This window comes from Carcharhinus amblyrhynchos, chromosome 34, assembly GCF_965287045.1.
Source record: "Carcharhinus amblyrhynchos chromosome 34, sCarAmb.v2.hapA, whole genome shotgun sequence".
Classification (NCBI taxonomy): domain Eukaryota; kingdom Metazoa; phylum Chordata; class Chondrichthyes; order Carcharhiniformes; family Carcharhinidae; genus Carcharhinus; species Carcharhinus amblyrhynchos.
The window spans coordinates 2,188,172-2,200,329 of NC_137357.1; the positions used below are offsets into that span (position 1 = coordinate 2,188,172).

General features: G+C 44.6%; 1 long non-coding RNA gene across 1 annotated transcript; it reads left to right on the plus strand.

Annotated features, from left to right (window-relative positions):
• The first annotated feature begins 359 nt into the window (after positions 1-359).
• LOC145361447 (uncharacterized) lies at positions 360-10,006 on the plus strand. Its single transcript, XR_013889831.1, has 3 exons — positions 360-437; positions 7,653-7,849; positions 9,820-10,006. It is a non-coding gene; the product is annotated as an uncharacterized LOC145361447 (long non-coding RNA).
• Positions 10,007-12,158: the final 2,152 nt, after the last annotated feature.

The following is a 12,158-nucleotide window of genomic DNA, read 5'->3' on the forward strand; positions in this document are numbered from 1 at the left end:
TTCCAGTGAGTCTATGGGTGATTATTAAATATATTAATATTGATTTATTCTCTATTTGGCTCCATTGAGTCTAGCTGGCCACTCTGTCACGTGATCCCCATTGTGCGTATGTGTGTCTTTCTCCCTGCCCAGCGGTGACCCCCCGGGGATCATTTCCGGGGCTCCGCCGCCCTCCTCTTCCCTTCCCAATATGTCGGCGCCTCCCGCCTGCTGCCCTGGCCCCTCCCCCGTCTCTCGTCAGAAGCCCGACACGTTGTCACGTGATCCCCATTGTCTCTCACACACTCTCCCTGCCCAGCGGTGACCCCTCTGGGGATCATTTCCGGGGCTCAGCCGCCCTCCTCTTCCCTTCCCAAGATGGCCGCTGTAGTCCGCCACCCTGACGCGGAGACGCTGGACCGTGGGGGGGGGGTAAACACAGGAAGGACCGACAGTTTGTGAGTTTAATATCAAATAAAACGGTTGGACTTTTACCCGGTGTTGTCAGGCTTCTTACTTGCGCTGATCCTCCCACATCCCCCCCCCAACCCGTCCGCAGCCCCGGGCCTGCCACCCGCGTCCTGAGGGCGGCCTGGGGAGGCTAGGCGAGGCCGAGGCTTCAAACCGGGCCTGTGGACAAAGAAACCTGCTGAAACATCACTATCCACAGTGTGTCCCAGAGAATAATAGATTATCATCACAATTAAATTAAAATCATAGATATTAGCAACCTGTCCAACTATATAAGTATTAAATACAGCCTGACATAATCTAATTATAAAATAATCTTAATTATCTAGCAGTAATCTTTAAATATTGATTCTATCGTATAGTTCTATCAATTGGAATTAATTATCTAGCACAATCTATTTAAATCAATGCACCTAATTAGCAATTTAATCACTAATTTGTTTAGCATTCAATTAATATCTTAATTGGAATTAATTATCTAGCACAAGCCATTTAAATATTTAAATCATTGCACCTAATTAGCAATTAATTTAATCACTAATTTGTATAATCAATATCTTAATTGGAATTAATTATCTAGCACAATCTATAAATATTTAAATCATTGCACCTAATTAGCAATTTAATCACTAATTTGTTTAATATTCAATTAATATCTTAATTGGAATAATTATCTAGCACAATCTATAAATATTTAAATCATTGCACCTAATTAGCAATTAATTTAATCACTAATTTGTATAATCAATTAATATCTTAATTGGAATTAATTATCTAGCACAATCTATAAATATTTAAATCATTGCACCTAATTAGCAATTAATTTAATCACTAATTTGTATAATCAATTAATATCTTAATTGGAATTAATTATCCAGCACAATCTATTTAAATATTTAAATCAATGCACCGAATTAGCAATTTAATCACTAATTTGTTTAGCATTCAATTAATATCAATTCAAATTAATTATCTAGCACAATTTATAAATATTTAAATCATTGCACCTAATTAGCAATTTAATCACTAATTTGTTTAATATTCAATTAATATCTTAATTGGAATAATTATCTAGCACAATCTAAATATTTAAATCATTGCACCTAATTAGCAATTAATTTAATCACTAATTTGTATAATCAATATCTTAATTGGAATTAATTATCTAGCACAATCTATAAATATTTAAATCATTGCACCTAATTAACAATTTAATCACTTTGTTTAATATTCAATTAATATCTTAATTGGAATAATTATCTAGCACAATCTAAATATTTAAATCATTGCACCTAATTAGCAATAAATTTAATCACTAATTTGTATAATCAATTAATATCTTAATTGGAATTAATTATCTAGCACAATCTATAAATATTTAAATCATTGCACCTAATTAGCAATTTAATCACTAATTTGTTTAATATTCAATTAATATCTTAATTGGAATAATTATCTAGCACAATCTAAATATTTAAATCATTGCACCTAATTAGCAATTAATTTAATCACTAATTTGTATAATCAATTAATATCTTAATTGGAATTAATTATCTAGCACAATCTATAAATATTTAAATCATTGCACCTAATTAGCAATTAAATTTAATCACTAATTTGTTTAATATTCAATTAATATCAATTGGAATAATTATCTAGCACAATCTATAAATATTTAAATCATTGCACCTAATTAGCAATTAATTTAATCACTAATTTGCATAATCAATTAGTATCAATTGGAATTAATTATCCAGCACAATCTATTTAAATATTTAAATCAATGCACTGAATTAGCAATTTAATCACTAATTTGTTTAGCATTCAATTAATATCAATTCAAATTAATTATCTACCACAATTTATAAATATTTAAATCATTGCACCTAATTAGCAGTTAATCACTAATTTGTTTAACATTCAATTAATATCTTAATTGGAATTAATTTTCTATCATTCAATTGTTTAAATAGCCCAGCATTAATAGAACACTACAGCACAAACAGGCCCTTCGGCCCACAAGTTGCACCGATCAAATCCCTACCTTCCAAGCCATAGAACTATCTGTAACTCCCAATCCCATTAAATCCCATCATCTACTAATTAGAATTAGTAGCTCGAAGTGACAGAGATCCATCTGTATGGTCCCATCAGACACTCCCAGGACAGGTACAGCACTGTAGATACAGAGTAATGCTCCCTAAAAAAAACCCATATACTCATCCAGCCATCTTTTAAAAGACCCCAGTGAGTTCGCCTCTACCACCACCGACGGCAGCCGATTCCACTCACTCACCACCCTCTGAGTGAAAAACTTAGCCCTAACATCTCCTCTGTACCTGCTCCCCAGCACCTTAAACCTGTGTCCTCTCGTAGCGACCATTTCAGCCCTGGGAAATAGCCTCCGAGAATCCACCTTATCTATTCCTCTCAACATCTTATAAACCTCTATCAGGTCATCTCTCCAGGGAGAAGAGTCCTAGCTCCCTCAACCTATCCTCAAAAGGCATGCCTCCCAATCCAGGCAACATCCTTGTAAATCTCCTTTGCACCCTCTCAATAGCTTCCACATCCTTCCTGTAGTGTATTTAATTATCAATTAACCTTCATTTTCTATCAATAATCTGTTTAAAAATTACAAATTTATTAATGTATCTAATTCTCAATTAATTTAATTATGTTACTAATTTAAATGATTAAATTCAGCATTAATATTGTAATTTTCAATTAATCCTAATCATCTGACTACTGTTTAAATATAATATTAAAGTATAAATCTCAACCTATCAATGCATCCGATTAGGATTTAATCTCAATCACTAAATAATTTGCATATTAGGTCACCTCGGTTATCGATCTACAATATCCCTTATTATCACTTAAAACATCACTAATCTGTTGACGCATCAAATAATCTCGTTCTGTCAATTGCATAATTATTCGTCAATAGGTCTGCTTCCATTGTTAGTATATTTATATTATATTAATGTATAATTTTTCAGTAGGGGATTTTCACAGTAACTTAGCTGCAGTGTGAATGTAAGCCTCGTTGAGACGATGAAATAATATTTCACTCTAACCGTCCAAACTGAAGAGTCAGTCCTGAGGGAGCCCCACAGTTTATGATTAAAAGATCTAAGCATTAATTAATCCTAATTAGCTGTGATGCACAACTACCTTCAATCATTTATCAGTAAAAGCGCTGACGAATAATGATACTTATGTATTAATGAATCTCAATAATTGTTTCTAATTATCAGATAATTATTGATCACCTATCAAATTATTATATGATGTCAGCAAGTTGTTAATTCATAATAGCTATTTAGTGGTTCTATTGTTCAATTAAGCTGATTCCAACATTAACAGTATGGAATTATTACTTAATTACAACTCACGTTGCGTGTGTTTGATATTTCAAAATCCGCATTTAAATTTCATACTCGTTTACCAGTGAGAATCAACAACATAACTATTCATTTTTAATCTGTTATTAATTTAAGCTGTTATTTTCACTCTGAGCACTCATATAAATTTTTCTTATTACCTGTTAATCTATCATGAATATATCTAGTTAACAATTTAAAATTAATTATCCAGCACAAGCTATTTAAATCTATCATCATCAATACATCAAATTAATTTCACTAATCTGTTTAAATATTCAATAAATTAAAAAATATATTTATCAATTGGAACGAATTTTCAGTCACCAGTTTGTTTAAATATTAAATAATCCAGCGTTAATATATTTAATAACCCCTCATTTCCGATCACTAATCTGTTTAAATATGACATAAATCTATTAATACATTTAGCTCTCAATTAACCTTCATTGTCACAAATCTTTTAAATTATTAACAGTAATATATAAACGTTAGTTAATATTTATGACCTGTTGATAAGCCGTGAACATTTTAGAATTAGATAACCTCAGCTGTTGCTCATTCAGAAACAGAGTGATAAATTGGTTCTGTGGACTTTTTTATATAGAAACCCGACTGTGCAGAAGGAGGCCATTCGATCCATCGAGTCTGCACTGACCACAATCCCACCCAGGCCCTATCCCCATATCCCTACATATTTTACCCGCTAACCCCTCTAACCTACACATCTCAGGACTCTTAAGGGGCAATTTTTAGCATAGCCAATCAACCTAACCGGCACATCTTTGGACTGTGGGAGGAAACCCACGCAGACACGGGGAGAACATGCAAACTCCACACAGTCAGTGACTCAAGCCAGGAATCGAACCCAGATCCCTGGAGCTGTGAAGCAGCAGTGCTGCCCACGTGTCTAATTAATTTTTACATTCATCTTTTACATCTCAATCTTGCTGAATAAATTATAAGTTGATACCTTATTGCTGAGTTATTTTAGCCCACCATCTTGGCAGCCACTTGTCCAATAATCGAAATAATTCATTAGAACATCAGATTTGGAATTTATTTTACTATTTGTTGAACAGAGTCAATTACTTATTAATCTCAATAATCCATTAGTTTACTAATAAATAATTAACCACCGTAATACTTTGAATCATTCCGATTTGCTGACTCATGTAAAGCTGCTGTTCAAATGTTAAATCAGTTCTCACATCCTGAAGGACGAATGCTCAATGTCAGACACTAGTTTTAAAGAAGAGATCTCATTCAGTTAAATTCCAAAACGACCGCAAGATTTATTGTCCCTCGTGCGTGGATAAACCGACAGTTTTATCCTGAATCGCTTTGCTCGTCCTCTTGAGTCCCCAAATCAGAGATTCAAAAGGGCCTCATTTGCCCTCTCGGTCAGGGGTCTCAAATTGTTCCTTGTGGCTGAAGATTAGGGAGTGAGGTGAGAGTTGGAAGGGGAGCTGAGTGGAACATAGAAGATAGGAGGAGGCCATTTAGCCCTTCGAGCCTGCCCCACCATTCATAAGAAATAGGAGCAGGAGTAGGCCATCTAGCCCTTCGAGCCTGCCCCACCATTCATAAGAAATAGGAGCAGGAGTAGGCCATCTAGCCCTTCGAGCCTGCCCCGCCATTCAATAAGATCATGACTGATCTGTCGTGGCTCAGTTCCACATTCCCGCCCTCTCCCCATAACCCTTAATCCCCTCTCTTATCAAAAACCCATCAACCCGCTTCTTAAATATATTTAGCGAGGCAGCCTCCACCACTTCAACGGGTAGAGAATTCCAGAGATTCACCACCCTTTGAGTGAAGAAGTTCCTCCTCAACTCCGTTCTAAACCGCCTCCCCTTTATCTTGAGGCTGTGCCCCCTAGTCCTACTGTCCTTTCTAAGCGGGAAGAGTCTCTCCACCTCTATCCTATCCATCCCATTCATCATCTTATACGTCTCAATGAGATCTCCCCTCATTCTTCTAAACTCTAACGAGTACAAGCCTAGTTTATTCAGCCTCTCCTCATAGCTCAATCCCCTCAACTCCGGTATCAGCCTAGTAAACCTCCTCTGCACTCCCTCCAAGGCCAAAATATCCTTGCGCAGGTGCGGCGCCCAAAACTGCACACAGTACTCCAGCTGCGGCCTCACCAATGCCCTATACAGCTGCAGCAAGACCTCCCTACTTTTATATTCAATCCCCCTCGCTATGAAGGCCAGCATCCCATTCGCCTTCCTGACCACCTGCTGCACCTGCAAGCTGGGTTTTTGCGACTCATGCACAAGGACCCCGAGGTCCCTCTGCACCGTCGCATGCTGCAGTTTTTCGCCACGTAAGTAATAGTCCTTCCTACCATTCTTCCTACCAAAGTGGACCACCTCACACTTGCCAACATTAAATTCCATTTGCCATTTCCTGGCCCATTCGCCCAGCCTATCTAGATCCTTCTGCAGACTCTCCACACCCTCCGCACAATTTGCCGTTCCCCCAATCTTGGTGTCATCAGCAAATTCATAAGAAATAGGAGCAGGAGTAGGCCATCTAGCCCTTCGAGCCTGCCCCGCCGTTCAATAAGATCATGGCTGATCTGAAGTGGATCAGTTCCACTTTCCCGCTCTCTCTCCCCTTAATTCCCTTATCGATCAGAAACCTATCTACCCGTGACTTAAATATATTCAGCAAGGTAGCCTCCACCACTTCAGTTCCAGAGATTCACCACCCTTTGAGTGAAGAAGTTCCTCCTCAACTCCGATCTAAACTGCCCCCTCCCCGCTTATCTTGAGGCTGTGCCCTCTAGTCCTGCTATCCTTTCTAAGCGGGAAGAATCTCTCTACCTCTACCCTATCCATCCCCTTCATTATCTTATACGTCTCTATAAGATCCCCCCTCATCCTTCTAAACTCCAACGAGTACAGACCCAGTCTATTTAGTCTCTCTTCATAGTCCAACCCCCCCCATCTCCGGTATCAGCCGAGTGAACCTCCTCTGCACTCCCTCCAAGGCCAATATATCCTTCCGCAAGTGCGGCGACCAAAACTGCACACAGTACTCCAGCTGCGGCCTCACCAGTACCCTGCACAGTTGCAGCAAGACCTCCCTGCTTTTATATTCTATCCCCCTCGCTATAAAGCCATTCGCCTTCTTGATCACCCGCTGCAGACTGAGTTTTTGCGACTCATGCACAAGGACGCCCAGGTCCCTCTGCACCGTAGCATGCTGCAGTTTTTCGCCTTTTAAATCATGGCTGATTGTCCAACTCGATAGCCTAATCCTGCTTTTCCCACATAACCTTTGATCCCATTCGCCCCATATCCAGCTGCCTCTTGAATATATTCAATGTTTTGGCATCAACTACTTCCTGAATTCCACTGGCTCACCGGTTGAAGAAATGTCTCCTCATTTCCATCCTAAATGGTCTACCCCAAATCTTCAGACCTGGTTCTGGACTCCCTCCCTCCACCATCAGGAACATCCTCCCTGTCTAGTCCTGTTCGAATTTGATAAGTCTCTATGAAATTCGTCCAAACTAGAGCAAAAACAATCCTAACCTCGTCAATCTCTCCTCATACGTTCCCGGAAACAGCCTGGAAACCCTTCGCTGCTCTCCCTCGAGACCAAGAATGTCCTCCCTCAGGAAAGGAGGCCAAAACTGCGCACGATACTTGTTGAGGTGTGGCCTCCCGCATAACTACAACAACACATCCCTGCTCCTGCGCTCAGAACCTCTCGCAATGAAGGCCATTTACCTGCCGCCTTGGTTTTGCTTCCAAAGTGAATAACCTCACGTTCATCCAGGTCTTTCCAATTTGTCTGCAGCTCACTGGTAGTGAGGAAGAGGAAAATGAGGGAAGCTAAGCCTTCGCCAAGGCTGCCTGAGGGAGAAGCAGATGACGAGCGAGCGACACACGGAGATAGGGAATCACTTGAGTATGACAAAGATAGTGACTTGCCCGACCTCATCGGGGATGTTGAGGATGATGTTTTCGACGATCGTGACAGTGAGGTTGTGGAGAGTGAGTATGAGCGTCCGGAACTCCTGCCTGGGATTGGCTCCATTATCCCTTCCCTCGCTCCCTGCTCCAGGCACGTCCCCCATTTCAGATCCCTGACGTTCATTGATATCCCCAAGTTCAATCCTTCCAACACTGGTGGCCCAACCTTTGGAATCCCCTTCACTGAGGGAGTGCCGCACTGTCAGAGGGACAGTGCTGAGGGAGTGCCGCACTGTCAGAGGGACAGTGCTGAGGGAGTGCCGCACTGTCAGAGGGTCAGTGCTGAGGGAGTGCCGCACTGTCAGAGGGTCAGTACTGAGGGAGTGCCGCACTGTCAGAGGGTCAGTGCTGAGGGAGTGCCACACTGTCAGAGGGTCAGTGCTGAGGGAGTGCCGCACTGTCAGAGGGTCAGTGCTGAGGGAGCGCCGCACTGTCAGAGGGTCAGTGCTGAGGGATTGCCGCACTGTCAGAGGGTCAGTGCTGAGGGAGTGCCGCACTGTCAGAGGGTCAGTGCTGAGGGAGTGCCGCACTGTCAGAGGGTCAGTGCTGAGGGAGTGCCGCACTGTCAGAGGGTCAGTGCTGAGGGAGTGCCGCACTGTCAGAGGGTCAGTGCTGAGGGAGTGCCGCACTGTCAGAGGGTCAGTGCTGAGGGAGCGCCGCACTGTCAGAGGGTCAGTGCTGAGGGAGCGCCGCACTGTCAGAGGGTCAGTGCTGAGGGATTGCCGCACTGTCAGAGGGTCAGTGCTGAGGGAGTGCCGCACTGTCAGAGGGTCAGTGCTGAGGGAGTGCCGCACTGTCAGAGGGTCAGTGCTGAGGGAGTGCCGCACTGTCAGAGGGTCAGTGCTGAGGGAGTGCCGCACTGTCAGAGGGACAGTGCTGAGGGAGCGCCGCACTGTCAGAGGGACAGTGCTGAGGGAGTGCCGCACTGTCAGAGGGTCAGTGCTGAGGGAGTGCCGCACTGTGAGAGGGTCAGTGCTGAGGGAGTGCCGCCCTGTCAGAGGGTCAGTGCTGAGGGAGTGCCGCACTGTCAGAGGGTCAGTGCTGAGGGAGCGCCGCACTGTCAGAGGGTCAGTGCTGAGGGAGTGCCGCACTGTCAGAGGGTCAGTGCTGAGGGAGTGCCGCACTGTCAGAGGGTCAGTGCTGAGGGAGTGCCGCACTGTCAGAGGGACAGTGCTGAGGGAGTGCCACACTGTCAGAGGGTCAGTGCTGAGGGAGCGCCGCACTGTCAGAGGGTCAGTGCTGAGGGAGCGCCGCACTGTCAGAGGGACAGTGCTGAGGGAGCGCCGCACTGTCAGAGGGTCAGCGCTGAGGGAGCGCCGCACTGTCAGAGGGTCAGTGCTGAGGGAGCGCCGCACTGTCAGAGGGTCAGTGCTGAGGGAGCGCCGCACTGTCAGAGGGTCAGTGCTGAGGGAGTGCCGCACTGTCAGAGGGTCAGTGCTGAGGGAGTGCCGCACTGTCAGAGGGTCAGTGCTGAGGGAGTGCCGCACTGTCAGAGGGTCAGTGCTGAGGGAGTGCCGCACTGTCAGAGGGCCAGTGCTGAGGGAGTGCCGCACTGTCAGAGGGTCAGTGCTGAGGGAGTGCCGCACTGTCAGAGGATCAGTACTGAGGGAGCGCCGCCCTGTCAGAGGGTCAGTGCTGAGGGAGTGCCGCACTGTCAGAGGGTCGGCGCTGAGGGAGGATTTGCCCTCCAAACCACACATCATCCTGACTTTGTAACAGATGAGCCATCCCATCAGTGTTGCAAGTTCAATATCCTGGAACTCCCTTCCAAACAGGTGTAGCTACACCACTATGGACTGCAGCTATACCACGATGGACTTTCAAATAGGTGGCTCTCCACTACCTTCTCAAGGGCAGTTAGGGTTGGGCGACAAATGTTGACCTTGTCAGTGAAGCCCACACCCCGTGAAAACAGGGATCAGATCGGGAATCGGTTTATTTGTGAGCTCTTCTCCAGAACGCCTCTAGTGCTTTTCTCCTTCCATCTGCAGGACTGGAGGTCCCGTTGGCCGACGTGGAGGTTCGAGGTTGGGCACTGCCAATAAGCATGGGCTCCACAGCACAGCATTGGACAGGAAGCCTCACGGTTTCCCCTTCACAAACAGCTGAATGGTGTCAGTTTCTGTGACTCGGGACGCAGCAGATGGTGCGAATGGCCTCTTTCCCTGCATGCTTAACAAGGTGAGTGAGACTCAACCAACCAGAACACTGTACCAGTTAAAAGATGCTATTTGCGACTCACCGGACAAGTTTCACCTCTTTGCGAATGGCTTTCGAAAGGGTAAACGCTCTTCATTGTCCTAATGGCAACAGCCTGACCATCACTGCAACGGCAAAAAAAAACATTCAGAGTGGTGAGATTACACATCTTATCATGAAAGATTCCCCCCGATAATGATTTCAGACCATCAATTCTGGGTTCACAGCAAAGCAGCTGTTTATTGCAATGTTGCCAAATTATACAAAGGACAGGGGAGAAGGAATTATTTCTCATTATAATTATTATTTATTTGTCACAAGTAAAGCTGACATTGACACTGCAGGGAAGTTCCTGCGAAATTCCTCTAGTGGCCACACTCCGGCGCCTGTTCAGGTCAATGCACCTAACCATTGGGAGAGGTGGGGTTGTGGGGGGGTGGGAATGGAAGGGAGTGGGGGTGGTGGATGAAGAAGCAAATTCCTAGATATGTACTGCAATGTGTGCAGATAATTTTGGAAGTGGAGCTGTAAACAGGCGCTATATCGATGCCTGTGGCTCTATCCAACCCTTGTTGTATCGTAACAGCAACTGACATTAATGTAGCGCCTGTGAGGAGAGAAAGAGACTCAAACCGAGAGACAGGTTGAAGAAGTGAAAGAAGGCAGCGCGGTAGCACAGCGGGTTAGCGCTGCTGCTTCACAGCTCCAGGGACCCGGGTTCGATTCCCGGCCTCGGGTCACTGTCTGTGTGGAGTTTGCACATTCTCCCCGTGTCTGCGTGGGTTTCCTCCCACAGTCCAAAGATGTGTGGGTTAGGTTAATTGGCCGTGCTAAAAATTGCCCCTTTGTGTCCTGGGATGCGTAGGTTATAGGGATTAATGGCTAACATATGGAGGGATATGGGGATAGGGCCTGGGTGGGATTGCAGTCGGTGCAAACTCAATGGGCCGAATGGCCTCTTTCTGCACTGTAGGATTCTATGATTCTATGAAGTATCAGGTGCTAACAAAGAGAGAGAGACGGAGAACAAAAGAACATAAGAACATAAGAAATAGGAGCAGGAGTAGGCCATCCAGCCCTTCGAGCCTGCCCCGCCATTCAATAAGATCATGGCTGATCTGTCGTGGCTCAGTTCCACTTTCCCGCCCTCTCCCCATAACCCTTAATCCCCTCTCTTATCAAGAACCCATCAACCCGCTTCTTAAAAATATTTAGCGAGGCAGCCTCCACCACTTCAACGGGCAGAGAATTCCAGAGATTCACCACCCTTTGAGTGAAGAAGTTCCTCCTCAACTCCGTTCTAAACTGCCTCCCCTTTATCTTGAGGCTGTGCCCCCTAGTCCTACTGTCCTTTCTGAGCGGGAAGAGCCTCTCCACCTCTATCCTATCCATCCCATTCATCATCTTATACGTCTCAATGAGATCTCCCCTCATTCTTCTAAACTCTAACGAGTACAAGCCTAGTTTATTCAGCCTCTCCTCATAGCTCAACCCCCTCAACTCCGGTATCAGCCTAGTAAACCTCCTCTGCACTCCCTCCAGGGCCAAAAGGGGAGGCCTGTGATTTATTTCAAAGGCAGTTGGGATTGAATGAGAAAGGGGATGATGGTACAAGACAAGAGGGGGATCATATTGTGACAGGCAAATGAACAAAATGTGGGACTAGAGGAGGTGTGAATGGCAGCAGTGGGATCACCCTGACAAATGTTCTGATCTGAACTCAGCGCTGATGTGGTACAAATGTCTAATTGAAAGGCGAGGTGGCAAGGTGATTGGCACTGCTGCCTCACAGCGCCAGGGACCCGGGTTCGATTCCAGCCTCGGCTTACTGTCTGTGTGGAGTTTGCACATTCTCCCCATGTCTGCGTGGGTTTCCTCCAGGTACTCCGGTTTCCTCCCACACTCCAAAGATCTGCAGATTAGGTGGATTGGCCGTGCTAAATTGACCCTTAGTCACAGGAATTAGTAAGGAGGGCCTGGACGAGATTGTGGTCGGTGCAGGCTTGATGAGCGAATGGCCTCCTGCGATGTAGCGATTCTATTGATTCGAAGAGAGAGAGGTTGAGAGACAAAGCGATCTCGCAACACAGCAAGCATGATAAGAACATAAGAAATAGGAGCAGGAGTAGGC